We start from the raw sequence: 14,328 nt of genomic DNA on the forward strand, positions 1-14,328 counted from the left end.
GGGGAGGGTGGGGATGAGGGGGGCGGGGGTGTGTGGGCGATGGGGGTGATGACACGGACCCTATCCAGGCCGAATCGGGCCACCACTTGGGATGGGAATGGCTCAGCCCACATGCATCATTTGATGACCGTGTCAAGCACAGAAAATAACAGCCCGTGGGTCCAGTTTGTAAAGAAACAACCAAACAGGCCCACAGGCCGCTTATCTGTCACAAAGTAAAACCCTATGTTACTAATAAGAAAACACAAAGTAAAATCCTTTTGTCTAAAAAAACAAAAACAAAGGAAAATCGTAAAAAATAGGGAAATCCTTTTTGGGTGAGTTCTACGTGAACGTGATGGTGAGAGGCTCAAGGAAGAGTTTTGTGCGTTTACAACACCTTTGTTTTAGAGAAAAAATGCACCTTACAATGTCAAATTATAAAATTGTTATTAATAAGTGGTAAAAATTCCTTATTTGTAAAAAAATGTTTCTTTCCAGATAAAACAAACTTCAATAATGTGGGTAGGTAATTGAGTGGCCTTTCTCGCCCCCACCCCGCCCCTCCACCCCTCGCATATTCAGGCCATTTACCGCATTTCTATGGTTGTAACCTCGAAAGTTCAAGATCTTACGCGGCCACATGAAATCATAGCAGGGAATGGGATGAGTGCCCCATGTTAAGCTCTTTGGTCCATATATGTGCCATATCTTACCAACGGGAGGCGTGGCCTCGACGCATGCAATCTAGGGCTATGATGCCTGGCTGCTGTCATTATAATCAATGCAAATTCGTGGGGGGCTAAAAATTCACGGGACCTGGCGTGGTGTCATCATACAACCCCTAGAGGGTGCGGTAAAACATCAAGAGCGGCATGCATCGGCCCTCACATAGGCCGTGTGCAAATGGGGCCATATCGCATGTCAGATCAAGCCATCGAGAGAGAATGTGTCCGTCCTGTGAAAGGAGTGTGGGGCACGTTCCTTCATTTGCCTCAAATCTCGATACCACATGATGTTAGACCTAGTAACCAAGGACTGTCTCGTGCATCGCACTCAACTGGACCCACAACATGCATGCACACATGTCCACGTATGAGTCTGAATGGCGGGGATGCATGGTTCTGGGACTGGTGTAAGTGGTGTGAGTCCAGTTTGGATCTAGCTACCAAGAGGTAACACATGAGTCTAAACGTCTACCAAGAGGATGCATGTCCACGTATGAGTCTCTAAACGTCTACGTGATGCTCCACACATGGGTCTAGACGGCGGGGGTGCATATGGTTTGGATCTAGCTACCAATGGGTAACGCGTCCGGTTTGTGCCTAGGCGGTGGTTCACGCGGCCTGGCGTGGTCTCATAGTATGACCCATGAAGGGTGTGGTCAAACACCGAGAGCGGCACGCATAAGGCCTAACGCGGGCTATGTGGAAACGATGCCATATCGCATGCTGGATCTAGCCAATGGAGGGAACGAGTTCGGCATGCGGACGGAGTGAGGGACCCGCTCCTTCATTTTCCTCAAAATTTGGTGCCGCTTCATGTGGGCCCTATCCAAAAAGGCCCGTCCAGTGCATCACACACAGCTGGATTCACACCATGCATGCATAGTTGGCCACGTAGACACCCACCGTAAACCTTTAGCCATGTTAACCCACACCATCCATCCACCCTTGACCCAACCTCGGTTCGTTGGATCTCCGATGAGTCCCTTCCCTCGGTATGCCAAGCATGTTAAAACGACACATGGCTACACGTCTTGCACATCGAGATTGGCGCATCATGCACTAGTGCCAACAAACATGTCCAGCTGAGCATCTTTGCCCATGTTCTGGATCGAGGCGGCTAGCGGTGCACGTTATTGGCCCGGTTTCCTAGCGGTGCATGCTATGGGTAGACATGAATCGCATCGCATCGGATCAAGATTCCCCTCTCTTGTACCTGACGCTGGAGCAGCACACGCGCATGGTAGAAGAGTCTGTGCGGTTGATGTGGGAGCTTGGATGAGACACCATGGGATAGGTGCATGCTGAAATTCAAGATTTAGAAATTGATAACAAAATAAAAACGGCAATTCAATTGTTTGTACAGGTGTACAACATGTTTTAAGGATAATGTGGAATATGACACGTTCACATGCATTTTGGCAACAAGTGCACTTTCGGAGGGGAAAAACAGGTAGCACCGTGCCTCCCATGATTTTTGTTCCATTTATTTCGCCACAAATATTGGAGGAAAAAAGAAAAATGTATTTTCCCCTCAAAAAACGACTTGGGAAGAAAATCTGGAAAATCTGAAGTAACCATATTTATCTACTCCGTGGAGGTTGTCCCCCGTGGGGAGATTCGATCTACCTCTCCTTGATTTTAGGGTGAGTTCAATGTGAACATGACGGTGAGAGGCTGAAGAAGGAGTTTTGTGCGTTTACAACAACCTTTGTTTTACAACTATATAATAACAAATGAAAGAGAATATGTGAAAAACAAAAAAGAAAAAGGATATGCATACATGATGGGCTAGCCCAACCATCTACAGGGACGCGTGGTCCAGCAAGCGGGTGAGGTTCGCCTGGGACAGCCCAACAAAATTTGGCCCAACGTTGAGACGCACCGGGCGCAACTAACGGGTGGTGGGAGTTTAGTCCCACCTCGCCAAGCGAGACACGCACGCACCTACTTATATACGCGGCTGAGAGACCACTTGCATGAGCCTCTCTCACTGAAACAACACGTTCCCTATCCACTTCTGTGTATGCCCTGTGGGGCCTACTAGCAGGAGAAATCAACATCCCACGGGCCTGCATCCTGGGCCATATGGTTGGGTTTCTAGTCGTATGTAGGCCGTGGGGTTTGATATCTCCTGTTAGGTGGGCTTTTTCTTTTCCAAATCACCCAAAAATATTTTACACAGTCACATCCATGTAATAAACATGATTATAAAAAAATCAGCAATAATGAAGTTTACACTATGCCCTTAATGTAAAGTTAGAGGTATGTACCTGAGTTTCACTAAGCCACTATAAATTATATAAAATTCTAAAAAAATGGAAAATTTTCAAATTCTATCTATGTTAATGAAAAGATCATGTGTACAAAATTTCAGGTGATTTGGATGTGGTCAAAAAAATCACCTTGTTAGAAAAACTCGCTTAAGTGAGACCAAACGGTCCGTCTGTAATGAAGTGATTTTTTTGACCATCTCCAAAATAACCCCAATTTGTTGTACACGGTGCCATAAATGTAACAAACAGGATATCCAAAAAAACTCAAATTTTTTAGGTTTACACTGTCCCCTTATGAAACAATTCGTGGTAAGGCAAGTGAGGTAGCTCATGACCATACCCATGGCATACATTGTTCATATGGCCTCAAACTGTTCCCCTTTAGCCAAGTTGACCCACACCATCCATCCACCCTTGACCCCACCTCGGTTCGTTAGTTCTCCAACAAGTCCCTCCCTCCATAAGCCAAGCATGTCAAAGAAACACACGGCTACCCGTCTTGCACACTGAGATTGGGCATCATGCACTAGTGCCAGCAAACATGTCCAACTGAGCATCTTTGCCCATCGTGGACACTACCGCATGGTCTAGATCGAGGTGGATAGAGGTGCATGTTGTCAGCCTGGTTGGCTAAGGGTGCATGATATGGGTCAACATGAATTGTATTGCATCACATCTAGATTCCCCTATCCGGTACCGGACGCCAGAGGCCCGGAGCAGCACGTGCATGGTACAAGAATCTGCACGGTCGTTGGCGGAGCTTGGATAAAACAAATTTGACCTAACTTACATGGGGTAGGTGCATGCTGAAATTCAATATTTAGGAATTGTTAACAAAATAAAAACGACAATTCAATTGTTTGTACAGGTGACACGTTCACATGCAATATGGCAACTAGTGCACTTTTGGAGGGGAAAAAAGGTGCACTCGTTCCACCGTGCCTCCCATGATTTTTCTTCCATGTATTTCGCCACCATATTGGAGGAAAAAAAGAATGTGATTTTGCCTCAAAAAATGACTTGGGGATAAATTCTCAATTAACCATATTTAGCTACTAGGTGGAGGTTGCCCCCGTGGGGAGATTCGATCTACCTCTCCTTCATTTTAGGGTGAGTTCAACATGAACGTGATGGTGAGAGGCTCAATGTGGAGCTTTGTGTGTCTACAACACCTTTGTTTTAGGAAAAAAATAAGCACCTTATAATGTGAAATTATAAAATACTTATTCAAACATGCTTAAAATCCTTATTTTAAAAAACTTGTTTGTCTTGCCAGATAAAACAAACATAAAATTATGGGGATAGTTTATTGCGTGCCCTTCTCTCCCCCCTCCTCCCTCCCATATTCGGGACATTTACCGCATTTCTAGGGTTGTAACATCGAAAGTTCAAGATCTATGGCGGTCACATGAAATCATAGCAAGGATTGGGATGAAAGCCCCATGTTAAGCTCTTTGGTCCATATATGCACCATATGCTACCAAAGGGAGGGGTGGCCTCGATGCCGTTCTCTAGGCTATGATGCTCATCAGCTGCCGTTATAATCCATGCAAATTATCGAGGGGCCGAAAATTCACGGGACCTAGGGCAAGTGTAATAATACGACCCCTAGAGGGTGTGGTAAAACATCGAGAGCGGCATGCGTAGGCCCTCACGTAGGCTGTGGGCAACTGGGGCTATATCCCATGCTGGATCAAGCCACAGAGTGGGAATGCGTCCGTCCTGTGAAGGGAGTGCGGGGCCCGTTCCTTCATTTGCCTCAAATCTCGTTGCCGTGTAATGTTAGACCTAGTAACCAAGGTCCGTCCCGTGCATCGCACTCAGCTAGAACCACAACATGCATGCACACATGGCCACATATGAGTCTACACGGCGGGGATGCATGGTTTGGGGGCTGGCGCAACTGTCGCGGGTCATGTGTCTAGGTGCTACTCCACTTGGGTCTAAATAGCGGGGGTGCATGGTTTGGATCTAGCTACCAAGAGGTAACGCGTCCGGTTTGTGCCTAGGCGGTGCATCATGAGGCCTGGCGTGGTTTCATCATATGACCAATGAAGGGTATGGTCAAACACCGAGAGGGGCATGCATAAACCCTCACGCAGGGTAAGTGTAAATGAGGCCATATCACATGTTGGATCTAGCCAATGGGAGGGAACAAGCCGGCATGCGGACGGTGTGTGGGGCTCGTTCCTTCACTTTCCTCAAAATTCGTTGCCGCTACATGTGGGCCCTAACCACAAAGGCCCGTCCCGTGCATCACACTCACCTGGACCCACACCGTGCAAGCACACTTGGCCACATAGACACACACCGATAAACCTTGACAATATCTAGGGTTTTATAATTATCCATTCATTTTACCTAATCGGTACAACATAGCTAGCGATGAACAAATAAGCTAGATGCCATGTGAAATTAAATGTGCTAACTGTCCCTTCTAGTAGTATTTTTTCAGTAGTTCTCCCTTCTACTCCCTCCGTCCGGAAATACTTGTCATCAAAATGATTAAAAGGGGATGTATCTAGATGTATTTTAGTTCTAGATGCATCCCTTCTTGTCCATTTTGATGACAAGTATTTTCGGACGGAGGGAGTAGTATTTAGTAGTACTGCACAAAACAAAAAAAATGTCCCTCCTATTTTGCTATTTTTTTAACACACTATTTTGGTGTTCGGTTTATGTTGCCACGTTTGTGGACCGACATTGTGCACTTTTTCTTTTGCTTGGTTGGTTGATTGGTTGGTTCGGGCAAATCTCTGGATGTGCACGATGCCGTATACCTGCATGTTTCTACCTAAATTTCAAAAATGACGAATTGTGCGCGGCCTTGACCTCTCTCTCCCAAACAAATTGAATTTTCACTCCACAAATCTCGCTCCCGCCTCTAGCTTTCGGTCGCCTCTGCCTATCCACCCACATCTTCGTTGTCGCCCACTACTCGCCGTTGACAAAAAGCCCACATTCTTGTCGGCGAGGATGATCCTACCTGCCGAGGGAGGGGCGTGGCTGGTGCACTCCGTGCGGCGGATGTGGACCCCATGAAGGAACTGGTCAACAAGGACGTCATCGTCGCCGATTTGCAACCGCAACTGGTCCAACACAGCACCAACGACGACTAATCGGTTAGTGTCTGCAGATATTAACCCTAGAATTTGCTTTCTCGAGGTTAACCCCAGAAATTCCTCTCTTGTTATTCCTTGCTATTCGTATATACAATCGTATTGTTCGTCTTTTTTTGATTAATCGTACGGTTATCAGTCCTAGGGTTTGCAAATTTAGATGAATGGATCATTTGTATTCCATTTTATGCTTGTCTTTCATATAACCAAAGTTTTATGAAACCAATACAAAGAAAAAAATCATTTATGCCTGCCTTTGATATAATGTACAATTCGCTGGCATGAGATTGTTTTTCTTCTAATACCAGATTGCAGATTTGGAAGAATGGGAGAACTACCTACAGCTGAGGGAAGCTTTTAGAAAGAAAATCTTCAAGTGGCTCATGGCTGCAAAGATTTTGTACGGCGTAACGATCGCTATAAATGCCCGTTCTGCAGGAAAGAGAACCAGCATTCCAAAACCACAGCAATTGCAGTTTACAGAAAGAGGTGGCATCTTAAGGCAAAACCTGCTGAGTTGGCCAACAAATTGGGGAGGGTGAAGACCTAAAAGCATATAGTCATGTTTGTTTTTTGTGTTCTATCGACACCAAATGTAAAAAAAATATGGGCCCACATGACAAGTATCAATCTTTATCTCCTTCGACGGTCAGTGCCACATTAGCCAACATGAACAAGTGTTGATCTCATTGGACTTACATCCTGGCAAAATTCGGTGTCATTCTGAACCTGCTTCATGGGAGGCCTTTCGGGACGGGAAGGGTCCGTCTCGAAGCATGTTTTTATCGACATCCTTGAAGTGGACCAACAACCTTGTACCAACATGACTAGCATCATTGCCAAGTTTCATAGCTTTTTGACGTTGTAAGGATTATCTAGGGCTTTCGCGTCGATAAATCATATAGTACTTACGTTTTTTTCTGCGCCTGTTTTTTTTTCTGCGCTCGAGGGTGGGCTGCCATGCATGCGTGTCATTGGGCTGTGTAAACAAGCCCACCCATTGGACCGAGCGATGTCCGCTGCCGTTGCATGCGCCCGAGCAAGCCTACGTTGCATGCAGTTGCATGCATGCGTCCGCTTCAGCCTACGTTGCATGCGTGCACATACGCGAAGGAGCACGCGCCGCAGAGCCGTCCCTAGTTGACCTGACCGATGGCACATAGGGCAACACTTAAACTTCGCGTTTTGATTCACACTACAGTTTCCCACGCGTGTACACTCCCGATGCCGCGGTGGGTCGAAAATTTGTTCACATTTGACCCCATTACTGCCACGGTGGCTATTTAAGCCACCTATCTTGTTCCTCTTCCTCTCACACCCTTCATCCATCTCCCATACTCTCCCACCTGCACTTTGCACCTGCCCTTCTTCTTCTTCACCACAAACAGCCCCAAGAACCAGCCCGCCGGAGCCATGCAGTACACCGGGCCAACCTACCGCTTCCCTCCCACCGTGCCGGAGATGCTCTACCCCGTCGGGGTGTACGTCGAGAGCACCCTTCGTGTGTGGGTGATGTGAAGGTGGAGGGGCGCAAGGGGGTTCACCGACTTCTTCCTTGGGGCCGGCTACGGGCACCTCCCTCGGGGATCTCCAAGGATGTACCGAGTCGAGGAGGTCATCGACAACGGGGTTGTGGTTTCTATCCTTGCCCACTTCACCAACCCCTTCGACGCGTTCTACCTCCTCGGCCGCGTGTTCTGGTGTGGCTACGAGTTCATAGCTTTCACCACCCATAACATCTTCACGTACTACGACAATGTCTTCCCCACCGACGAGCGCATGCACACTCTGCCGTACCCCATCAACAACACCGCGGAGGAGCAGTGAAGGGCGCCCGAAGGAGGAGCAAGGAGGAGCCTGGTGGAGAAGCGGCGACCATCTATCTATCTATCTATCTTTTTAGCTAAAAATCTATCTATCTATAGTTGTCTTGGTGTTATTTAAGTTGTAAGCGTACTATTAATTCATGTTATGGGCTTTGGTTGGCCCGAATTATCTATATTTATTATACAAAGTTTTACAGTGGTTGGGCTTTTTTGGAACCGTTTTAATCTCTGGCATTTTAGTCATAGGAAAAAATTGTCTCAAAAAAAAGTCATAGAAAGAAAACAATCACGCGCCACCCCTCTCATCCATGTATTAGATTTAGTGTGGAAGTACCTTAATCTCTACGAAAGAGATGTTGGTTCTATGACTGATAACTTCTAGGTGCATGCTTAAATTCAATATTTAGGGATTTTTTTTATGAATTGTTTGGATTGCTTACCAAATGTGTCATGTGGTCAATATTTAGGGATTATTAACATATGAAAACAACAATTCGATCGCCTATGTAAATGTGTACAACATAATTTTCAAGATAAATTTAAACATGACACGTGCAAATGCAATTTGCCAACAAGTCCAGGTGTAGTAGAAAAAGACAGCATATGCACGTGTCCAACCGTGCCTCCTACGATTTTGTTCCGTGCTTTTGTCGCCACATGTCTTTGGAAGTAAAAAAAATATAAGGTGATTTTCTCATAATAAACCGTTTTGGAGAGAAATTTGCAACCAACCAAAAATATCTACTGCATGCAACTTGGCCCCTATGGGGAGATTGGATCGACTCCTAGATTATAGGGTGAGGCCATCGTGATCGTGAGAGAAGAATTCTTTTTTTCGAGGGAAGGTAGGAATTTTGTGTGGTTACAAAATGGTCCTTATTCTAATTAAGGAAATTATTATTTAACAGAAACCTTGCTATTTTGTGGTGTGCGACATATGAGTCTACCCGGGGGGAATGGTTGACTTGGGGGCCGGTGTAAGTGGTGTGGGTCTACTGCGTAAGTGGTGCGCCACATGAGTCTAGACGGCGGGGGTGCATGGTTTGGATCTAGCTACCTTGAGGTAACGCATCCGGTTTGCGCACTGAGTGCGGGCCCGTTCCTCCATTTTCATCGGTGCTTTCTCTCTGGTCAACGGAGAACGATCCAAACGCGCATGCTAGGTCCCGGCCTTTCTTGGGTCCCTCATGCCATATTCGGGATAGTTGCCACATTTCTAGGGTAGTATCATCAGGAATTCACGATCTATACCGCGGCCACATGAAATCATAGCAGGGAATGGGGTAACAATCACATGCTAAGCCCTTTGGTCCATATATATGGGCCATGTGCCACCAAAGAGAAGGGCCGCCTCGGAGCCATTGTCCATTGAGAGGAAATGAGTCTGGCCTATGAACGGTGTGCGGGGCCTGCCCCTTCATCTGCTTCAAAACTCTGTGACGCAAGATGTGGACCCTAGCAACTAAGGCTCGTCCCGTGCGCCGCACACCAACTGGACCAACACCATGCATGCACGCGTGGCCAAGTAGACACTCACCGGTCAACCTTGACAATGTACACAAGACGCATGCGCACTCATTAGCCATCTAGCCCCCAGCCATGCATACCTAGCCAGCTTCACTCAAATCGTGCACTGTTCGCCAGGTTCACCCACACCATCCATCCATTATTGACCCCACGTCGGTTCGTTGGACCTCCTACACGAGTCCCTTCCCTCGGCATGCCAGGTATGTCAAAGCAACACGTGAGCATCTCTACCCATGGTGGACACTAGCGCATGGTTAGGACTGAGAAGCCTAGCGGCACATGATGTCAGCCCGATTGGCTGGGGGTGCATGACATGGGCCCAGATGAAACGCATGGCATCGCATGGATCCACATTTCCCCACCCAATACCAGACAACGGGCATATACCAGACAAATATATGCGGTCGCTGATGAAGCTTGGAAGCCATGTGTTATGTGCATGCTGAATTTCAATATTTAGGAATTATTAACATACGAAAACAATATTTCAAGCGTCTATGTAAAGGTGTACACCATAATTTTCAATAAAAATTAAACATGACACGTGCACATGCAACTTGCCAACAAGTGCACTTGTAGTACAAAAAGACAACATGTGCACGTATCCTACCATGCCTTCTACAATTTTTGTTCCATGTTTTTTCGCCACATATCTTTGGAAGGAAAAACAAAAGAATGTGATTTTTCCATAAAAAACCGTGATGGCGAGATGGTTGCAACCAACCAAGATAGATAGTGCGTGGAAGTTGTCCCCCGTGGGGAGATTGGATCGACCACTCCTAGATTATAGGGCGAGGCCACCGTGAACGTGATAGTGAGAGGGTGAACAAGGATTCATTTTTTCGAGGGAAAGGAAGTAATTTTGTGGTTTTACAAAAAAGGAATGAACCCCTTTTTGAGGGACAAAAAAATGCACGTTATAATGTGTAATTGATGAAATTATAATTTAACAAAAACCTTGCTAGTTTCAAGCAATTTAAAAACAACTTACTTGTTTTGGCAAAAAAATGTTGATAATGCGATAGTCCATTTTTTGGACACTTACGTGTAGTGGTAAATGTTGTGGAAATCGGGGTGGAAGTCTTGTGCTAAGCTATTTTGCGGGGTGCGGCATATGAGTCTACATGGAGAATGGTTGGCTTGGGGGCCGGCGTAAGTGGTGTGGATCTACTGCGTAAGTGGTGCGCCACATGAGTCTAGACGGTGGGGGTGCATGGTTTGGATCTAGCTACCTTGAGGTAACACATCCGGTTTGCGCACTAAGTGCGGGCCCATTCCTCCGTTTTCATCGGTGCTTTCTCTTGGGTCAACGGAGAACAATCCAAACGCGCATGCTAGGCCCCGACCTTTCTTGGGTCCCGCGTGCCATATTCGGGACAATTGCCGCATTTCTAGGGTAGTATCATCGGGAATTCACGATCTATACCGCGGCCACATGAAATCATAGCAGGGAATGGGGTAACAATCACATGCTAAGCTCTTTGGTCCATATATATGGGCCATTTGCCACCAAAGAGAAGGGCCTCCTCGGAGCCATTGTCCATTGAGAGGAAACGAGTCTGTCCTATGAACGGTGTGCGGGGCCTGCCCCTTCATCTGCTTCAGAACTCTGTGCCGCAAGATGTGGACCCTAGCAACCAAGGCTCGTACCGTGCATCGCACGCCAACTAGACGCACACCATGCATGCACGCGTGGCCAAGTAGACACTCACCGGTCAACCTTGACAATGTACACAAGACACATGCGCACTCATTAGCCATCTAGCCCCCAGCCATGCATACCTAGCCAGCTTCACTCAAACCATGCACCGCTTGCCAGGTTCACCCACACCATCCATCCATTATTGACCCCACCTTGGTTCGTTGGACCTCCGACACGAGTCCCTTCCCTCGGCATGCTAGGTATGTCAAAGCAACACGCGACTACAGATATTGCACACCGAGATACAACGTCATTCACTAGTGCTAGCAAACATGTGCACCTGAGTATCTCTACCCATGGTGGACACTAGCACATGGTTAGGATCGAGAAGCCTAGCGGCACATGATGTCGGCCCGATTGGCTGGGGGTGCATGACATGGGTCCAGATGAAACACATGGCATCGCATGGATCCACATTCCCCCGCCCAATACCAGACAACGGGCATATACCAGACGAATCCAAGCGGTCGCTGACGAAGCTTGGAAGCCATGTGTTATGTGCATGCTGAATTTCAATATTTCGGAATTATTAACATACGAAAACAATAATTCAAGTGTCTATGTAAAGGTGTACACCATAGTTTTCAATAAAAAAATGAAACATGACACGTGCACATGCAACTTGCCAACAAATGCACTTCTAGTACAAAAAGACAACATGTGCACGTATCCCACCATGCCTTCTACAATTTTTGTTCCATGTTTTTTCGCCAAATATCTTTGGAAGGATAAAGAAAAGAATGTGATTTTCCCATAAAAAACCGTGATGGCGAGATGGTTGTAACCAACCAAGATAGATAGTGCGTGGAAGTTGTCCCCCGTGGGGAGATTGGATCAACCACTCCTAGATTATAGGGCGAGGCCACTGTGAACGTGAACGTGATCGTGAGAGGGTGAAGAAGCATTCGCTTTTCGAGGGAAAGGAAGTAATTTTGTGGGTTTACAAAAAAGGAATGCACCCATTTTTGAGGGACAAAAAAATGCACATTATAATGTGTAATTAATGAAATTATAATTTAACAGAAACCTTCCTATTTTCAAGCAATTTAAAAACAACTTACTTGTTTTGGCAAAAAAAATGTTGATAATGCGATAGTCCATTTTTTGGACACTTACGTGTAGTGGTGCATGTTGTGGAAATCGGGGTGGAAGTCTTGTGCTAAACTATTTTGCGGGGTGCGGCATATGAGTCTACATGGGGAATGGTTAGCCTGGGGGCCGGTGTAAGTGATGTGGGTCTAGGGTCTAAGTGGTGCACCACGTGGGTCTAGACGATGGGGGTGCATGGTTTGGATCTAGCTACCTTGAAGTAACATGTCCGGTTTGCGCAGTGAATGCGGGCCCGTTCCTCCATTTTCGTCGATGCTCTCTCTCGGGTCAACGGAGAACAATCCAAAAGTGCATGCAAGGTCTCGATCCCCTGAGGCACAACTATCATCGGGAGTCCCTGTTGAAGAACATCATATAGTACTTAATTAATATACTTAGCAATGAAAGTTTAGCAAAAAAATATGTATGCAAAAGATGCACTGAGGACAAATAGTAAAAATCTTACCATCATTCCTAAATAGATATGACCGTAGTTCAATACCATCACTATTGGTCGCATGTTTTGAGTACTAACATTTCTAAGTGCAGGAAGAAAATTTGTCTTTCCAGTATGAAGATCCTCAAGCCATGAAACATAATGACTTATCTCCTCGCAGTTTAGTTCAGCTCCGGGACAGTAGTAGGTCCTGTCTACCAAGCGCCGGACATGTTTGCTTGAATGGAAATAAGCTGTCAATAGAAATTAGTTGTCAATTATTTTTGAATAAGCAATATCAAAGACACAAATATAGTTGAGAAGAACTCACATAATGGTAGAACTGGAGGCGTTTGCACATCAACCCATATGTCTATATTACCTTCAATATCATCTTCCGGACGAATATCAAAGTTGATAACCATACCAGGCTCAAATGCATAAGCCTTGCATAGTGCTTGCCAAGTTTTGCATTCAAAATAGGTGTACGTGTGTGCATTGTACACTTTGACGTTGAAAGTATAATCATGCTAAGTTTTCAGGTAAACTCTCTTTACCTCCATAGTTTCCATATCATTGAAGCCTATCTTATCCAAGACAAAAATTCTTCCATGGCAGGGGATGCGCTAGTAGACTAGTGAAAATTAAAAATTATAAGTCAGGCAAATGAAGCATATATAAGTCATGCTTAATTACGAAAACAGACTTGTCGTTGTGGCTTACTGTATCGAATTCAAATGTATCATCCAGCTTGATGCTGAATCGCCTATCATCAAAAAGGAAATTTCTGTCGCACTGGCCGCGCTGGTCTTCACAATATTCACACATAATGAAATTTTTTCCGTCGTCAGATGATATTTCCTATGTTCATATAGGCGAAACATTAAACACTTACTAATTCAATTAATTCAACTACTTCTAGTAATTCCAACTAAGCATTTACTAAAAATAAACTAGTTATATTAATTCAAATAATCTCATATACCTAAATTTTCTTGCTAAAAATAAACTAGTTCTATTAATTCAACTAGTTCAACTAAGCATTTACTAAAAATAAACTAGTTATATTAATTCAACTAGTTCAACTAAGCATTTACTAAAAATAAACTAATTATATTAATTCAACTAGTTCAACTAAGCATTTACTAAAAATAAACTAGTTATATTAATTCAAATAATCTCATATACCTAAATTTTAATTAGTTCAAATAATCTCATATACCTATAAATTTTCTTACTAAAAATAAACTAGTTCTATTAATTCAACTAGTTCAACTAAGCATTTCAAAAAATAAACTAGTTATATTAATTCAACTAGTTCAAATAATCTCATATACCAAAATTTCTTACTAAAAATAAACTAGTTCTAATTCATCTAACATTAACATTTCTAACATTCTAAAAATAAACTAGTTATATTAATTAATTCATCTAAACAATAAAAAACAGAAAATAAGTAAAAACAATATGTGTGTGTGTGTACGTACATGTGTGTACGTGTAGTGTGTGTGTGTATGTGTGTATGCGTGTGTGTATGTGTGTGTGGGTGCTACGATCGAGCGAGCGTATGGGCGGCGACGACGGGCGGCGGGGGCGGCGAGGGCGGCGGGGACGGCGACGAGACGGGCGGCGGGGGCGGTGATGACAAC

Source organism: Triticum dicoccoides, chromosome 2B (assembly GCF_002162155.2).
Source record: "Triticum dicoccoides isolate Atlit2015 ecotype Zavitan chromosome 2B, WEW_v2.0, whole genome shotgun sequence".
In the NCBI taxonomy this organism is placed as follows: Eukaryota; Viridiplantae; Streptophyta; class Magnoliopsida; order Poales; family Poaceae; genus Triticum; species Triticum dicoccoides.